Below are 17,035 nucleotides of genomic sequence, written 5' to 3' on the forward strand. Positions count from 1 at the left end.
ACCAGATCATCAAAAATCTGCCACTATTCAGAATGAAGGACTTACTATTGTTTTGTAATGATCTCGGATAAAACGTAAAAGGATTACATTTTCTAAATGAATTAGAATAATCTCATAATTCTGAAGGAACATGTAAACTAATTATGGTTTAGACCTATAAAGTTACACAATATCTTCTGCAGATAAGCTCTCATCTTAACAAGTGGGGTTGTCTTAAAGCATTTATACATAGATATCTTGCCAGTCTAATCTCACAATCCATTTAAATAAAGTATAGGAAGTAGACACACACACACACACACACACACACACACACACACACAGAATACAGTTTTAAAAGTGGATTTTATTTTGGGTCACTACACTGCCCCTTCTTCTGTTTGCCGGGAGCACTTGTCACCTGTCTTCTTATGTCACCTGTCACCTGCTTTCAGGATGGGGCAAACTGATGTTGGGAGAATGCTAGTTTAAAAACACTCCAGGGGCTAGAGTAGGCTGCTTTCATAGCTTTCCAAGAAGGAATAGAAAAAGAAGCCTGAAGAATTACAAAAACAGCACCGAGAGGAGCAGCTTTTTTGTAGGATGGATGAGAAGAATGAATATATGATTTTATTAACCAAAGGCAGACTTTCCCCAACAATCCCCTCTGCAGCAGGTGAGAATAAAGGGAAGGACTAGCATACATGGAAGAAGCAGTAGGTGGAAAAAGTGACTCTGCAGTGGGTGGCCCCAGCATCGTCTCTCACATTCCCTGCGTGTATGATCTTGGATAATTCATCTCCTTAGACTCGGTCTCCCACTCTGCAAAGTGGGGATGCTAGCAGAACCTACAGTACCAGCAGTGGTGGCTTGAGACTGTCTATATCGGAGGGTTTTGTGTGGCAACCCAATGACAAGCGGAGGAGAAGATGGAGGGTTTTCTTAAAGCCCTAACAGCAAGCGCAGTATTTTACATTAGACTCTTTATTTACTGCGGGTGAAGGGGAAAGGTGCCGGGACTGCTAATAGGACTGCAGTGGTGAATAATGAGATGATGCATGCAAGACAGTGAGCACACTCCTGGCCAATAATAAATACTTTTTAAATATAGCAGTAATTATTAAGATCATGCTATTATACTTTCCTCCTCCTTTTCTTATTTCTATATTGAGGTTTGTTAATAATGTAATATCTGTGAGGTGATTGACTTTATTTAACTTATTTTGACTATGTTATGTGATATAGCTAAATACATGAGAGCTGGTTAATGTTTCTATTTAAAATATTTTATAATACATGCATAAAATGTTTAACTTCTGTTATTTTATAGTGAAAAACAAAAAGATCATAATTTATTTTAAAGCAAAATATCTTAGCTAACGTAAAAAAAAATTAATGTTTTTAAAAGCAATTCTAAATCACTTTCACAATCTCCATTAGACATAATATACACACTAAAGGAGTCAATATTGCACACTCAAAAAGTCCAATTATTTATCCTAGGTATATGACCATGTTTTGCTGCTTTTTTGTCTACAATATTCCCTAGTGAACATAAACGATCATTTTATCAAAGAAACATAATGCTATTACTAACACTTTTTACACACTCAATAAAATAATGAGACAAGCCAATACACATTACTTCTGGAAAATCATTTCAATAACATGCAAGCTCCTCAGATGTTGCTGAAGTTACCACTTATAACATAATAAACATACCAAAGCATTCTAAACTGAAAATGCACTCAGTGTTCAGAGAGGTAACTGTCATCAGAATAAACATATAATCTGAGTCCTAAAAGATGGGTCAGAGTTACCTAAATGATGGAAAGGTGAAAGATGTATCAGGATAGAGGAATAAAGTGTGCCTGAATGTGTCTCAGGCTAGACAATGAATCTGCTTTACTGAATAGAGACAACCCCTTGGAAAAGAAAATAAGCTTTGAGCAGAGCCCTAAAAAGCAACAGTTAAAATGTGGTTGCTGGTTTAAGAGGTGTCAAGAAACCGAGGACAAGGAAAGAAGAAATTTAGTAATGTGCGTTGTGATGAATATTAAGGAGAGAGAAGGTCGAAGAAGGAGAGAGTGGTCAGCAGTACTGATGGCTGCTTGAAAATAAATATTTAAAATTATCTGCTGGATTTAATTACGTAGAAGCAGTTGTTAATCTAAGTAAGGAAAATTCAATAGATTGGTGGGGATGGAAATCAAATGGAAGAAAGTTAAGGTGTAGATCTGAGGGACTATAAATGAAACATAGAGGAAACTTGTTTTAGGAGATTTGATGATGAAAAGGATGTGAAATAAGTAGGTGATGACAAGGGAGAAGAGTTTTAATCCTATTACCATTGGCAGTTGTAATTTTGGAAGCCACTGTTGGATGGTTGACATGTGTAAATCAGTCTCTTCAAGTGGGCATGATACTGAAATTTGACTATTTTGTATACTTTGAGCCATTTTGTTTTATATCAGTGATCTTCAACTGTTTCAACCCAAAGAGCCACCCAAAACTGAAATGGCAAATACAATCCTTTGCAACACCACTCTTCAGGCAGCTATTCTAACGAGTAATGGATTTGGAATTTGTAATGGTACCTAAGGCTGAATTTGGACTCAACAAGAAAGAGTGCCATGATTGATTAGCCATGTCTGCCACTAGCTCAGAACCAGAGACTGATGCTGCCAAATGCTTGCTGACAGTAGCCTAGAAACTTCTCTTGACAGCATGAACTTCTTAAAGGACTGGTTTAGTTGATAGTCAAGGAAAAATAATTATGATATAAACCTGAGGCCTGGTGCATGAAATTTGTGCATTAAGGGGGAGGACCCCTCAGCCTGTCCTGCACCCTCTTCCAGTCCAGGACCTCTCACTTCTTACCACTGCCTGCCTGTTCACTGCTCCTTACCATTCAGCTCACTGTCCTTAGCGCTGATGTGGAGTCTCACCAGCCATGAGCCGGGCTTCTGGCTGAGCAGTGCTCCCCCTGTGGGAGCGCACTGACCACCAGGGGGCAGCTTCTGCGTTGAGCATCTGCCCCTTGGTGGTCAGTGCACTTCACAGCAACCAGTTGTTCCACTATTCGGTCAATTTGCATATTAGGCTTTTATTATATAGGATTCTCTTTATGCCTCAAATCCTCTTTATGCTCAATGTAGGATACAATATATATTTCTAATACAGAACCTCTTTTATTTATTTTTTTTAATCTAATGGTATTGCCTCTTTATAGTTTGACAATATATTTGAGCACAGCTGTCTGGATTTATAATTATGTGGGGGGGGGGGGTTATACTCTACATTTACATAGTGATTTAGATAGTTTACATGCAATAGTCCTATTAACATTAACTTTTTAATGTTAGCACATAAATGTTTATTTCTCAAAGAAATATGCCCCTTGTCTGGAAAACAGCTGATTGCCATATGTTCCATCTCGGCTCCAGCGCTGTCACTGGGGGAAATGCATCCTGGCGGTCCTGGGAGATTTGTGTGTGAACACAGACCTTGTCTGAACTGCAGATTCCATCCACCTCATTGTCAGCGCTGCACAGGGGTCTGAACGTGTTGAGTTTTATTTCCCCACAAGAGAAGAATTATGGCAGCAAAAGAAAGGCAATAGAGAAATAAGCAAAGCATCAATTTTAAGGCGAAGCCTTCAGCCCGAGTGTTAAAACGGAAAGGATCAGGTCACAAAAGGAAGAAAGATGTGAGGACAGATCCCAAACTATTATTTGAGTGAGAATGTTCCTTTGCTGTGGAATGTACCCCAGGGGTCTTGTTTAGCTTCCCCAAGCTGAACATCATTGGGAAGAAGACTGCTGGATAATTAGCGCACAATGGGGACCATTTCTTTTCTGACCATGTCTCCATGGTGCCAGTCAGCCGAATGTCAGAGGAATAAGCTGACTGTTCAGTCCCTCTTCTGGTAGCTATCCCTTCTTGGTAGCAGGTTTCTGTCACCTAAATGTACCTCACCCCAACACTGAAATATTAGATTATGAAGAACAGACTATGAAGTAAATACATTTTTAAGACTTATATTTTAAATGTGTTAGAACAGAAACTTTCTCTCTCAATTGATTAAATAATTAATTCAAATGCTATTCAGACATTATCATAAATGAATGTTAGTCTTCAGATGGTTTCGGATGATTTTACAGTTCCTAAGATCATTTCATGGTTTTGATTTTAATGAGAAGTGGATATTGAGTAAAATGAGACTGTAATTTTAATAAGTGGTTGGCAAAACAAAACTCTAGGGAAACTGACTTAAAATGTGGGTGAAAACACCCAGGAAGCAAGGTTTCATTGAAATTTGAAGAACTGAATGATTCTAATGGGATAATGTAATTGAATGCATATAGGCCTAAGTAAAACTGATTTTATTAATACTCTGCTCTTGGTATTTTTTTATTGGCTTCAAAGGCATAGTCATAATGATAAAACCAGTACCTTTGAGTCCTATGAGCTGAGCCACCTTAATAGAAACCTATAAATAAATAGGATTCATAAGGCTTCTGACTGCACACACAGGGTTATTAGATTTGAGATCAATGAGCTTTCTTTCCCCACATCCACAAGTCACTTGTGACCACGGGGAAACTTAATTTTCTAAGGATGATCAATGTTTTCTTAATATGTAAGAGGCACCCATGTTGATGCAATAAAAGGAAATAACATTGAGAAAATAAAGTTCTTAGGAGAAATCTAGCGGCTAACTATTGAGAACATCAAAAATGTGTAATCTGACATTTTCTAATAAAAAAGTGTGAGGATGATTTGTTCTATAATTGTCCAGTAGAGAGTACTATCAAAAATATTTTACCCTCTGAAAACAAACAAAAACCCCAAAACATTTTGTTTACCCAAGAGAAAAATTTAGAGTGTGCTCTCCTAAATATATGCCTATATATATCAAACTACTTTTCCTAGTAGCAAGAGAAATTATTAAATTATCAGTGTAAACTAAAGATACTATTATAGGAAAAAAACTTGTTTTTTTCCAAATATTTTTTTAAATTTAAAATTAGTTTAAAATTTATTTTATATATTGGTTTTAAATTATGGAAACCACTGGATTTATCAGAAAAGTGGCTATTGATCTTTTCACTTTTGTATTCTTGGTTCAGTTATTTAAGTCTCAGAGTATGTACGTACTTTTTCAGCTACAAATAATAAGGTAAAAATGCATTTTTGATAACCAATTGCAGAACCATTATTGTGTAATATGGTGTGGAATCACCTACTAATTATAATATAAATCAGTCCAATTATTTTTATAATGAACAAGTTCTATTTACTTACATTCATCCTCATAAAATGTTCACAAATTGATTTTTCTAAGCACAACCCATTATTTAAAAACAAATAGCAGAAATGTCTTTGAATTTAAAAACTAATGGATCAAAAAAGAAAAGGAATAAAGTGATAGTGATTAAGTAACAAGTGCCTTTTGAATTTTGGAATAACTCATGATGAATTATATTCATCAAAGGCAATTGACTATCCTTAAATACTCCAGCACTGCTCACAATGTCCCATCAAAAGACACAGATAACAATGTGACTTGTTTGATTTGTAATTCAAAATGAAGGATGAACCAACGTCTCAAAAGAATGTTATTCTTGAGTTTATTCCACAGAATTACTTTCTGGGGAAGAATCACTGAAAAAGAGTCAAAAATCACCTGCCAATATGCATGCATCCAGTGGGGATCAAATAAATTTGAATCCATATTCTAAATCCAGGTTCTAAAAATCCGTGCTCTTTCTATGTGTCATACTTGATATCTCCCTTGTTTTCCTCACTTTGAGCTCTGCCATATCTGTGGCTTACCCTGACACTCAATATGCTGCTATTTAAGGTTATAGCCCAAGCACTGGTGAGAGGGCTTAGGCTTCCATTTCCACAGGAACATTAATAAAATCTAAAAGTAGAGAGAGAGATGCAAGAACAGTGCTCAATTTTATACAACTGACAATCACGAATTTTATCACTGACTAGTTTTTTTGTTGTTGTTGTTTCATAAGGCCCATTTCATCTAAATCTTAACCTTGGTGTTACTCCATTTTATTTCTTAGGCATTTCTCTTCTAAAGGAAAAATTGCCTCGTTGGACACAAGTATCTGAATCCGGAAATGGGTATTTCTGGAATGTAGTAGAATAGACCTGAGGTTGGATCAAGAGGGGCTTTCAGAGATTTGACTTCTTAGCAACATATGAAGTTGAGTGGAAACCAAAAGTAGATTACCATAGCTTTAAAGAAAATACACTTATTTAAGGCCAGGGCATCAAAAGGGGATTAAGACTAGAAGGGATTGCCATTGTGCCTGTGTCAGGAAAAGAAGTCAGGGCAGCTGATAGAAGCCCACAAAGGGCTGAAGTCACAAAGGAGAACAGGGGAATACAGAGGAGTCAGTGTCCAAAAAGCATCCGACCCAACACACCCACGCCTGGGACTGCCCAGCTGGCTTCTGCTCCTGTGTTTTCAAGTTATGGATTCCACCCCAAAGGAATCTTTAAAGAGTTCTTGGTTCCTAACAATTACTTCAAGGACATGCTCTGAAGTAGACACATATTAATTTTATAATTCTAATATTAGAAAATGAACAAACTGGGAGAAAGGAGGAGAGTGTTTCATCAGAAGATTAGAATTCTAATCTGCATAAAAATTGAAGAAAACAGAGATCTTCATTAGAAAACTTCTAAGGAGAGGGCAGGGCCAGACTGGAGGGATCAATGGGGATATATCTGTATTACTTTCAACAATGAAGGCAAATTAAAAAAAAAAAAAATTACTGGGTTGGCATGGCTCAATGGTTGAGCATTGACCTGTGAACCAGAAGGTCATGGTTCAATTCTCAATCAGGACACATGCCCAGGTTGCAGGCTCAATTCCCAGTTTGGGGTGTACAGGAGGCAGCTGATTTATGATTTTCTCTCATTGTTGATGTTTCTCTCTCTCTCGCCCTCTCCTTTCCTTTCTGAAATCAATAAAAATATTTTTTAAAAGAAAACTTCTAAGGAAAACCAGAGGGAGTTTTGTATGTTTTCTCTCAGTCTCTGTCTTTTTATTTTTTACCATCTTGAGAAAATTAATTCTAGAAAATATACAGTGTTAATTCTTTTGGAAAATATATTCATATGAATAGAAAGTAGGTAATATTTATGTAAAGCAAATTGTCATTTTAAGGCTAAAAAATAAAGCTCATTTTTTATTGAGAGAGAGAGATTTGTTGTTCCACTTATTTATGATTCATTGGTTGATTCTTCTATGTGCCCTGATTGGGGATCAAACCCGCAACCATGGCATGATGCTCTAACCCACAGAGCTACCCAACCTAGGCCTCCAGTCTAACTTGTGAAGTCCATTCGTTTGACTTTTGAGAATAAAATTTTATACTATAAACAACTACTTACGCTTACCATTTAAAATGAAATCATTCCCTAAAATTACATTTCTTAAAATTCAAGCAATATTTGTGAATTCAGACCTTAACCCATCAGATATTTATTGGGATAATCTAGGGGCATCTTTTAAAAGTTAAATTATTCTTTTGTGTGAATGTTCCTAACTAATGAATTCCACCACGCTTTGGCCTACGGCTTCACTTTTTGGGGTCACTGACACATTTGTAAACTCTCTGTCCCTGGAAAAACACAGATGTGCTTATGCAAAAGATACTGCATTTCAGGGGCACTCGGAGTCTGAGGTTCAGAGTCTTTGGCTTACAACCGTATTTAACTATGTCATCCCTCGGAGTAGGAGAATTTCTCAAGCAATGTTTTCTCTCCCAACCCCCATAAGATAATTTAAAGAAGACAGAAAGGAAAACTGTGTTTTCGCTCCGGGAGGGCAAACCAGTAAGATTATGCAGGCTGTGCCTTACACAAAAGCACCCGCAGAGCCAGTAGAGATTGAGTGAGGGTTGAAATCTCCAACCCATTAGCCCTGTCACCAGGCTGTGGTCCCCCTGGAGACAGAAGCACACTTTTTCCATTTTGCCTAGCCAGAAGGGTGCCTTTTCCATTACGTTTTGTTAGTTGCTGCCCTGCTTTCCAGCTCTTCTCGTTTGGCTCCTCTTGTACAACGAGCATAGAGAAAGCCTGTGTATAACAATGTGGGCGCGCACAGGCACACACACAACTTACCAAATCAAGGCAGTTTGGTCTTTAAAAATTGAAATATTTAATTTCTTTCCATCTCATCTCCACTCTTAGAAAATGATTCTTTTTTGTTGTTGTTCATGTATTTAATTTGACATTGGCGATCAAGATATGACAAAAATCTATGTGTCCAGCCAGGCAGATTCTCTCTCTTCCTCACAGGTACAGTCTAACAGGGGAAGGTCATTTTTAGTTAATAGGAAAAGTCTTTTGTATTCCTCACAGCTGTGGGCACAAACTAGAAGAGAAAAAACACTGGGATCCCATAGGAGAGAAGGCTTTGATTTAACTGGTGTGTGTGTGTGTGTGTGTGTGTGTGTGTGTGTGTGTGTGTGTGAGATGGCCTCGCTTCCATTGCCCACAGGAAGTTCTACCTAGCATGGCTCTCCCTCTTCAACTCCATTAGCTCTCCTGGATCAGTGCTTGTGGAAACACTGTTGGACGGTCCCTGAAACCACACTTTGTCCACTTAGGAAGGCACACCTGTCCCCTCTGACTTTATACAGCCTCAGTCAACTCTATACAACCTGCAAGGATTCTAGATCCTTGTTTGCCTCCATTCTGAGGGGTGGCATTCGGGTGGTTTCCATAAAAACGAAACTTGATGAGTCTGAACACCACTCTTGCCACCTTATTCAACTCTACTCTAGCGGAGAGCCATCGCTGCTATCACACTCTGGGTGTATGCAGGGCCAAAGTCCTCTTCTCTCAAAAGACTCTGTCTCTCTGTGTCTTCAGTAGGTTTCCCTTCAACCCCAGAAAACCCTGGGTGATAGCAGGCTCAGAGGCCTTTTAGTCTTCAAGCAGAGAAGAAGGCTGCATATTGTCTAAATTGGACGATGTTCTATACTCAGACTGGGTGCAAAGTCAGTCTTGCTACCAGCGTGCTCAGTAAACTTGCAATAAATATTTATTGCTGTGAATGAACGCAGGAATGGGATTTGTCAGCGCCCACTGTGATAGACAGCTGCAGAACTGGATGGAGTCCTTGTCGAGCCCAGCCCCATGTGCTGCAGACATCCAGAGAGCTCTGAGCCTGGCGGCTGCATGGCGCTCTGCCCTCCATCCCAGATGTCAGGGCTTAACCCTCCTTGGCCGGTCCAGTTGGCCAGCATGAAGCACAGCTCAAGTTGTTGCAGATGCTTTCCATTGCTTTCCAACCCCATCCCTGCTGACCTGTCCCTGACCAGCATGCTCCTTGGGGCGGTACCACAATCTCATCTTGTTTAAGCTCTCTGCATTCCTGTTTATTTATGTTTGCCAGTGGAGCTTGAACACTCAAACGAACATGGACAAGGCAACCTGCAAGGATTCTAGATCCTCATTTGCCTCCGTTCTGAGGGGTGGCATGCTCTTTTCAGGGCACTATTGTTTTAGATCAAAATTGCTCTCATGCTATGTAAGCATGTGGCATGAAATGCCACATTCTCAATTTTAAATGCAGCTTCTGAGTGTGGAAGCAATAGCAACAGGCGTCCAGCTCCTTGGCTGCCCACATAGTTTCTCTCTGGTGAAGGGTTTATTTTCCTCGTGGGGCAAAGAGTCATGTGTAAATAAGAGAAACATATTTTCAGGATTGTCATTCAATAGTGCATGAAAGTGGTGTGATTTTTTTCTTCAGATGTAAACAGCTTCTGAGCTACAAAATTCTCCTGTGCGTGGTTTTCCTTGCACTATCTGGAGGGTCAGACAGACGGCCTCTAACAGGCAGGGCTGGGGGCAGGACAGCAATGCAAGGAAAAGGTAGAGAGAGTGAAATGCCTTTCATTCTAGCTCAGTGCTGTTCTATGGAAAACCTTCGGTAAGGTCCCTAAATTATAGCCTGTTTCCCTGTCTGAGCAATGGGTAATTTGTTGTGGGAGCAGAGGTTCTGACTCCTGGCTGTATGCCAGAGTCATCTCAGGAGCTTTTAAGATGTATTCATACCTGGATGCCATTCAGACTAACATAAACCAGAGCTTCTGGGCCTGGGGCCTCGGTGCTGGGATGACTAAATGCTCCCCAGACGCCTGCAGTTGCCTGGATGAACAGGATCTTCATAGAGACAAACTAACAAACCCCATTTTCGCCCTCACGCTTCACACAGAATGTCAGCATTAAAAGGTGCCTCGGAGTCTTGAGTTTTTCTGAAATCTGACATCATGCTCAGGCTTACTTCTCCCTTGGTGTCCTCCTTGTAGTCACTGGCATTCAACATCATCCTCTGCATATTTCTAGTATCTTGCTTCAAAAAATTAGTCCCTACCCTGCCTGTGTGGCCCATGGACCAACAGGTCACTGGTTCAATTCCTGGTCAAGGCACATGCCCCGGGTTGTAGGCTTGATCACCAGTAGGGGGCATACAGGAGGCACCTTCTCTATGTTTCCCTCTCTTCAATGCTTCTATCGTTCTACCCTCTCCTTTCCTTTCTCTCTAAAAATAAATTTTAAAAACATTTTTAAAAATTAGTTCCAATTTCCTATCTGCTCTTATCGCCTCATTTTAAAGGATTCTTACCTGTTTCCCCCGTTTACTAGTGTTTTAATGGTGTCTTGAGAAAGGGTAGAGATGTATTTAATCTGCTGTGTTTACCAGACATATTTCCCTCTCTCAGTATCTGAGTTTCTCATTAGATTTGGTGGGAGCCTTGTTAAATGTCCTGCTTTCCCTGATATGCCAGCATCTAGAGAGCTCAATTGACACCCATCTGGAAAAAATATATGGTGCTCTTTCAACCCTCATTTTCCTCTGAGAGGCCAACTCATCTGTCATACAGCCTTAGTCATTCCTGGTGTCACAGGGAAGAGGGGGAACTTTCCACATTATTCCAGAAGCCTTCTCTTCACCTTGTACTTCTGTTCCACATCCCTAAATCTGTCAACACCCTCCCTTTTTAGTGATCTCCTTCACAAATCTCACTTCTATTTCCCCTAGTGAGAGATCTCTCAAACTCCTGGCATATAAACCAGTGCTACAACCAGCTTAAGAGAGAAATAATAACCATTCAAAAATATTTTTGAAGACAATTAGATTTAAAAATTATTTTTATACATTAGTAGAAAACAAGTTTCTTTACCTTAAAATAGTTACAAAGCCCTGACTGATTTGGTTCAGGGAATGGAGCATTGTTCAATTCTGGTCAAGGGCATGTACCTTGGTTGCAGGCACACCCCCAGTAGGGGGTGTGCAGGAGGCAGCTGATCAATGATTCTCTCTCATCTATGTTTCTAACTCTGTCCCTCTCCCTTCCTCTGTGTAGAAAATCAATAAAATATATATTTTAAAGTTATAAAGATTACTCACTTTGCAGCTTTTCTTTTTACTTTAATTAACATGGAAGTCTATAAGTAACCCCAACCTGCATTCCTGGCTGACTATGGTTCAATTTGATGGCTATGGAAATCTCTAATAAGAACTAAATGGGGGAATTCCTGATCATCTTGAAGAAATACACAATATACCACCTATATGATATCTTTGAAAATCTGAATGTCTTTCTAAAAGGAAAATTTTGGCCTTAAACTTATACATTCCTTCTGTCTCAAATTATTCCTCACTGTTGCTCTAATTATAATTTTAATGCCCTGTCTCTTACTCTCATTTGTGTGTTAGCAATAATGGACAATTCAGATGTATTACTGATGCCACCCCTAGAGATATACCTGAATTCAGCTGAAAACAAAATCACCTTGATCTGTAAACACTTTAGTAAACACACCGAGGCTTAACGACTTCAACTGTTTCCATCATCATAGATGACCCTGAAAGCATGCCAATTTCATACATTTCACAACAATAGCAAAAATAATTATTTTAGCTTCAATATATTGAAGCTCTGCCAATGTCAAAAACAAGAACAAGCTAAAAACAATCTATATGCTAAACCATATTTGCTAAGATTTGAAAGCCTGGTTTCTACTTTGCAAGTTCATTACGATTTTATGCTGTGTGTCTATGTATCTGTACATTTTATGCATATATATATATATACATATATATGTGATATATATGTAATACAATTATATGGCATATGTTTCCCTATTTGTGTATGTGTATACATACACATGCACACGCACCACTCTAGGCTTTAGAAAAATGGAATAGAAGATCACTGTAAAGTTGAATTATCTTTGAAAAGTATTCTCTAATTAGATATTATATTATTCTTTCAGTACTTAAAAATTAATATATTCAGAAAAAAATTTTAATGTAAATATGATTTTGTCAAATTGGTGATTTTAAGAGCAGATTCGTGTAAACCAGTGGAGTGGATGCTGACCAGAGGTCTGATTGTGGTGAATGTACGGTCCTACCCCTATCCTGTTCTTGAATGTTTTTCAGTAAATAGCTATTTTATATGGAAGAATCTGTTCAGCTTAGTTGGCTGATATATGCAGTTAGGTTCTTATGAGGAAGTTTTGATGTCAATATGATGATCCTAGACCAGCCCCTTTCACGTACAACAACAACAAAAAGTGTCGAAACTATTGCAACAACAACAACAAAAAGTGTCGAAACTATTAAACACTGAGAATTGCAAAATAAAGCCTTTCTCCTCAAAATTCAGGACACCATCTTGATGATCCAGAAACAAAAGGGGATATCAATGGTGGTCACATCATACAAACTAAACATTTCAGAGGTTAAATCACTTTAAAACTGTGCCACAGTTCAAGTCCATCAAATAGTTCTTAAACATCTATCCTGTGCCCAGAGCAGGACTAGACTCTGTGGGGAAACTACAGGAAGGGGTGCATTCCTCTCCTTTACAGTCTGAGCTGGTTGCAGAAATTAGATTCAAAATATAAATCCATTTGAGAACAAAATGCATTTCATTTTTAACATTAGAATTACAAATTGTTGATTTCTATCAATAGGTCCTCAAGATGCTGGTGATAAAACAAATAACAAATACAGGCAAAGTGTACACCCTTATGGAACTGATAGTACTTTGCTTTATCTCCTCTCTTTTCCCACTCCAGGACTTAGCCACTTCATTTCCTGGAGTTTCTGTCTTGGACTCTCCACACACCCCTCCCCCAACATGTCTCCCTTCTTATAGGAGCAATCACACTCTAAAGCCTGGGCGGGCAGCGGGGGGTGGGGGGTGGGGGGTGGGGGTGGAGAGAACAATCAAGGAAGGCATCACTCAGCTTGGTAGGTCAGAAGTGACCTGCAATAAATTGGGATTTTCCCCACTCCCTCTTGCCCTCCTTTATTTAACTCCACAGTTTGGTTGTTCTATGCATGTGATAGACACAAACCTAAGTATTCCTAAAAATAGATTCTTGCTTCTTTCTGGGCCATTGGTTGACAGTTAAATGCATCCAGGTAGGAATTTTGAAATGTGGACTCAGTATTTTTTCAAGAATAAGTCTATTGAGATCATAGAAAAAGGTTCAAACTTTAAACTCACCAAAGAAAGGAAATATAACAATTGAACAGTTGTGGTTATAAGACATAAGAATTAAATTTTAGGGGGAAAAATCCCTTTCTTATCACTAGCCACATAGGAGTGATAGAACCTGATTTCTATTTGCACCGTGACTATGTTTGTTTCTTGTTGGTGCTGTGTTTGCAATGAAATCAGAAGTGATTAATTAACTCTATTAGGAAACTCAAGTATAAAATATTTCAATTCACCTTAAAGTGCATATTTGAAAATTACAAATGGTTCTAAACTTGAAAGCTAATCCGTCATCTTCCGCACAACTGTTTTCTCCAGTATTAACGTTGTCTCCAATTACGCACATTTTGCACATGATTCTTAACTACAGATTTCACAGTAAAAAAGTCTCAGATACAAATTTTCAGTTTTAAGATGATTTATCCATTATTTCCCTGTATAGTTGTATAATCTATGCAACCTCCTCTCTCTCTCTCTCTGTCTCTCTCTGGATTCAGTACTACCATTCTTTCTGGTTTCTCTCATATTTTTAAGCTCTTTCCTCTCATATCTTCCAGAAACGTGGCTTCAGGAGGAAGCCAAGATGACTGACAACCCTTTGATTCATCAACACATTTGGGCCAAGTTCACATTCCACTGGGCTGTTCTCTGTGAATGGTGGAGCATGGAAGGGGGACTCATGTCCACCTCATTTCTGCCTTCACAGGATTCATCCAGAAGATAACCTTTGCTTAGGGACCGTCCCTTGGTCTGGTCAAACATTTTTGAGAAATGTAGTGCAACATAAGCCTCTTCTTATCCAATCCTTCCTTCCCTCTCCCTTTTCCAGGTGTCAGGTCCACATCTTGGTGTGAAATCTCTCCCTTTCTACTGCTCACTCTCCCTTCTATCCTTCACAAATGTTTCCCTTGCACATCTCAGTCCGCTTCTTAGAAAACCCAAACTAACACATTAGTGTGTGCTTTTAAATATAATTTCCCTCAAATGCCCTTTAAATGTTGATGTTTCCCAGGGTTCCATTATCTACTCTTTTTTTTATACTGTAACTCAGGGGTCCTCAAACTTTTTAAAGTGGGGGCCAGATCACGGTCCCACAGAGAGCTGGAGGGCCGGACTATATGAACTACTAATTCCTACTGTAACACCTCGGCTGCGCTCACTGCCCAAAAAACCTGGCGGGCCGGATCAGACTCCTCTGCGGGCCGCATGTGGCCCGCGGGCCGTAGTTTGAAGACCCCTGCTAACTCATTTTAATTACACACACACACACACGCTCCAGGTTTGGGGACTCTGGGTGCAGTAGAGGGCTGGGAGAGGTGCCATAAAACATAAAACAAAGTAACCATTTATTACTGCATCCCAAATCTTTATCTATGGCACTACTCTCTTCCTGGGCAACTAGAACTGTGTATATAGCTCACTATTAGACATCTTCACTTGGTAATATGTTGATTGTGGCACTGCAAAATCAACATATTATAAACTGTGGGCCCCAAACCCACTCTTTCCCAATACCCAGCTTAGTAAGTTCTAACACCATCCAATGGGAAACAGTTACCCACGTTAGACAACTGTTATTTCTGTCTGATTTCTCTATTTTTCCATCCCCTCATCCAGTCACCATCGTTTATCAATCCTCCTTTCTTTATATCTCATTCATCTATTCTTTCATGCCTATCAGCCAGCTATTGAATTAATGTCTACAGAGAATACCAAGTCTCCAAGAAGAAGCAACACTACCCATGATGCAGAATTTCTGAAACATCTCAAGAATTGGAAACACCATTTATCTCTGACATTCTGTGTAAGATGTGGGGCTGAAAACAAAGGGGTTGTTTAACAGCCTTTAAAAGGAGCTTTAGATCCTGCACAGCCAGACAATGGCTGGCACCTGAAAGCTTCTTCGGAGACAAACTGCATCAGACAAGCTCCGGGTTTGGGGACTCTGGGTGCAATAGAAGGCTGGGAGAGGTGCCATAATAAGAAGTGAGAGTCTTAAAAGGCAAGACCTTTTGTCCCTACTTCTGCTTAGCTCCAATAACTCTGCTTCATAGTCAGACCTAACATTTTCCGTTTTCCCCCTTCCTGAACATAAGACTCTTATGAGGGGAAACTGAACAGCTCACAAGAAAAAAACAGAACAATTGTCCTCATAGGAGCTTAGAGGGCTCCTGGAAGGACACCTTCAGTGGGTGAAGGTGAAAGAAGTTGAGGTAGAAAATCAAGCAAAGACTAATGTTTAGAGTAATTTGACAATTCTCTTAGATGGTTTGGGAAGAGTTACTGATGAAACACAGGAAATGAAGCAAATGAAATGGCAATAATTAACTCCAGGAATTAAAAAAACAAACAAACAAACAAACAAACAAAAAACCTCTAGGAAATATCATAAAGCACAGCCTAGAAGAGAACAATCTGAATATAATCATTGGTATAAAAGCTGTATATTTATTTAACAAAAAGTGTGATATCAAAAAGTAAAAGACTTGTGAAAATGAATTAACTACATTTATACAGTTATCTTAAGGGAAAAGCAATTTGTTCTCAAATGTAAGTGGGCATCAGAATCAGCTGGAGTGTTTTTGAATTATCAATCCCTTGGTCACAGCTCCAGTAGGTCTGGTGGGACCCAGGAATGTGCATTTCTAACAGCTTCCCACGAGATGCTGCTGCTGTAGGTCTGGGGCCTGCACTTGTACAACCGCTGCCACGGGGTAGTGCACTTGCAATGTTACATCAGGTGGACCCTCCCTGGAAGCACAGCTTATTTTTAATAGATCTTCAATAACAGTTAGGATACGACAGACATCGTCAAAACATAATCATCACAGCCTTACTCTCTCTCCGTATCTGCTCCCTCCTTGCAATCCCTTGTTGTCTAATTAAGGGAAAGTTGCTTACCTAATGAAAAAGTGGCCCAGTTAATAATTCACATAGGAAGAAGGGGCTTTGGAAAAAGCTCACTAAAAAAGTAGTAGTCGGTTATAGTTATACTTGTATGAAATTTCATAGATGCAAGAAGAGAAATGAATTCCAATGCTGTGTTCATTTTGGCTCCTTGTATACTGCTTTGAGAATACAGATGATTTAGACTTCTATGTATAAATTCCTCAATCCATTATTTACTTAAGAAATGATAAGTGAGTACCCGGGAAAGTACGGTTTTCCTGAATCATCTAACAGATGCTAAAAACAAAGAACAAAGAATTCTGAAGCTGGAACTTTTATTCTCCCGAGAATTGAGAATCTTACCTATTATCTAAGAGTAAGAAGTCAGAAAGGAGTACAGAGCCAGCAAAGAAGGGCTTTGTGTGAATTCATCAGTGCTTGATAGTTAAACCTGCGGAAGCAGTCATGGGTCACTCAGCCAGATGCAAATAGAATTAACCTGGATAAATCTCTGTGCTCCAAAGGGAAAAATCCTTAAGTCCAATAAAAAAAATTTTTGGAGAAATAAAATTCAGGTAACCCTATTAAAGTATGACAATTCTTAATTGTAA

This window comes from Pipistrellus hanaki (genome assembly GCF_964339955.1).
Source record: "Pipistrellus hanaki genome assembly, chromosome: 8".
Taxonomy (NCBI): Eukaryota; Metazoa; Chordata; class Mammalia; order Chiroptera; family Vespertilionidae; genus Pipistrellus; species Pipistrellus hanaki.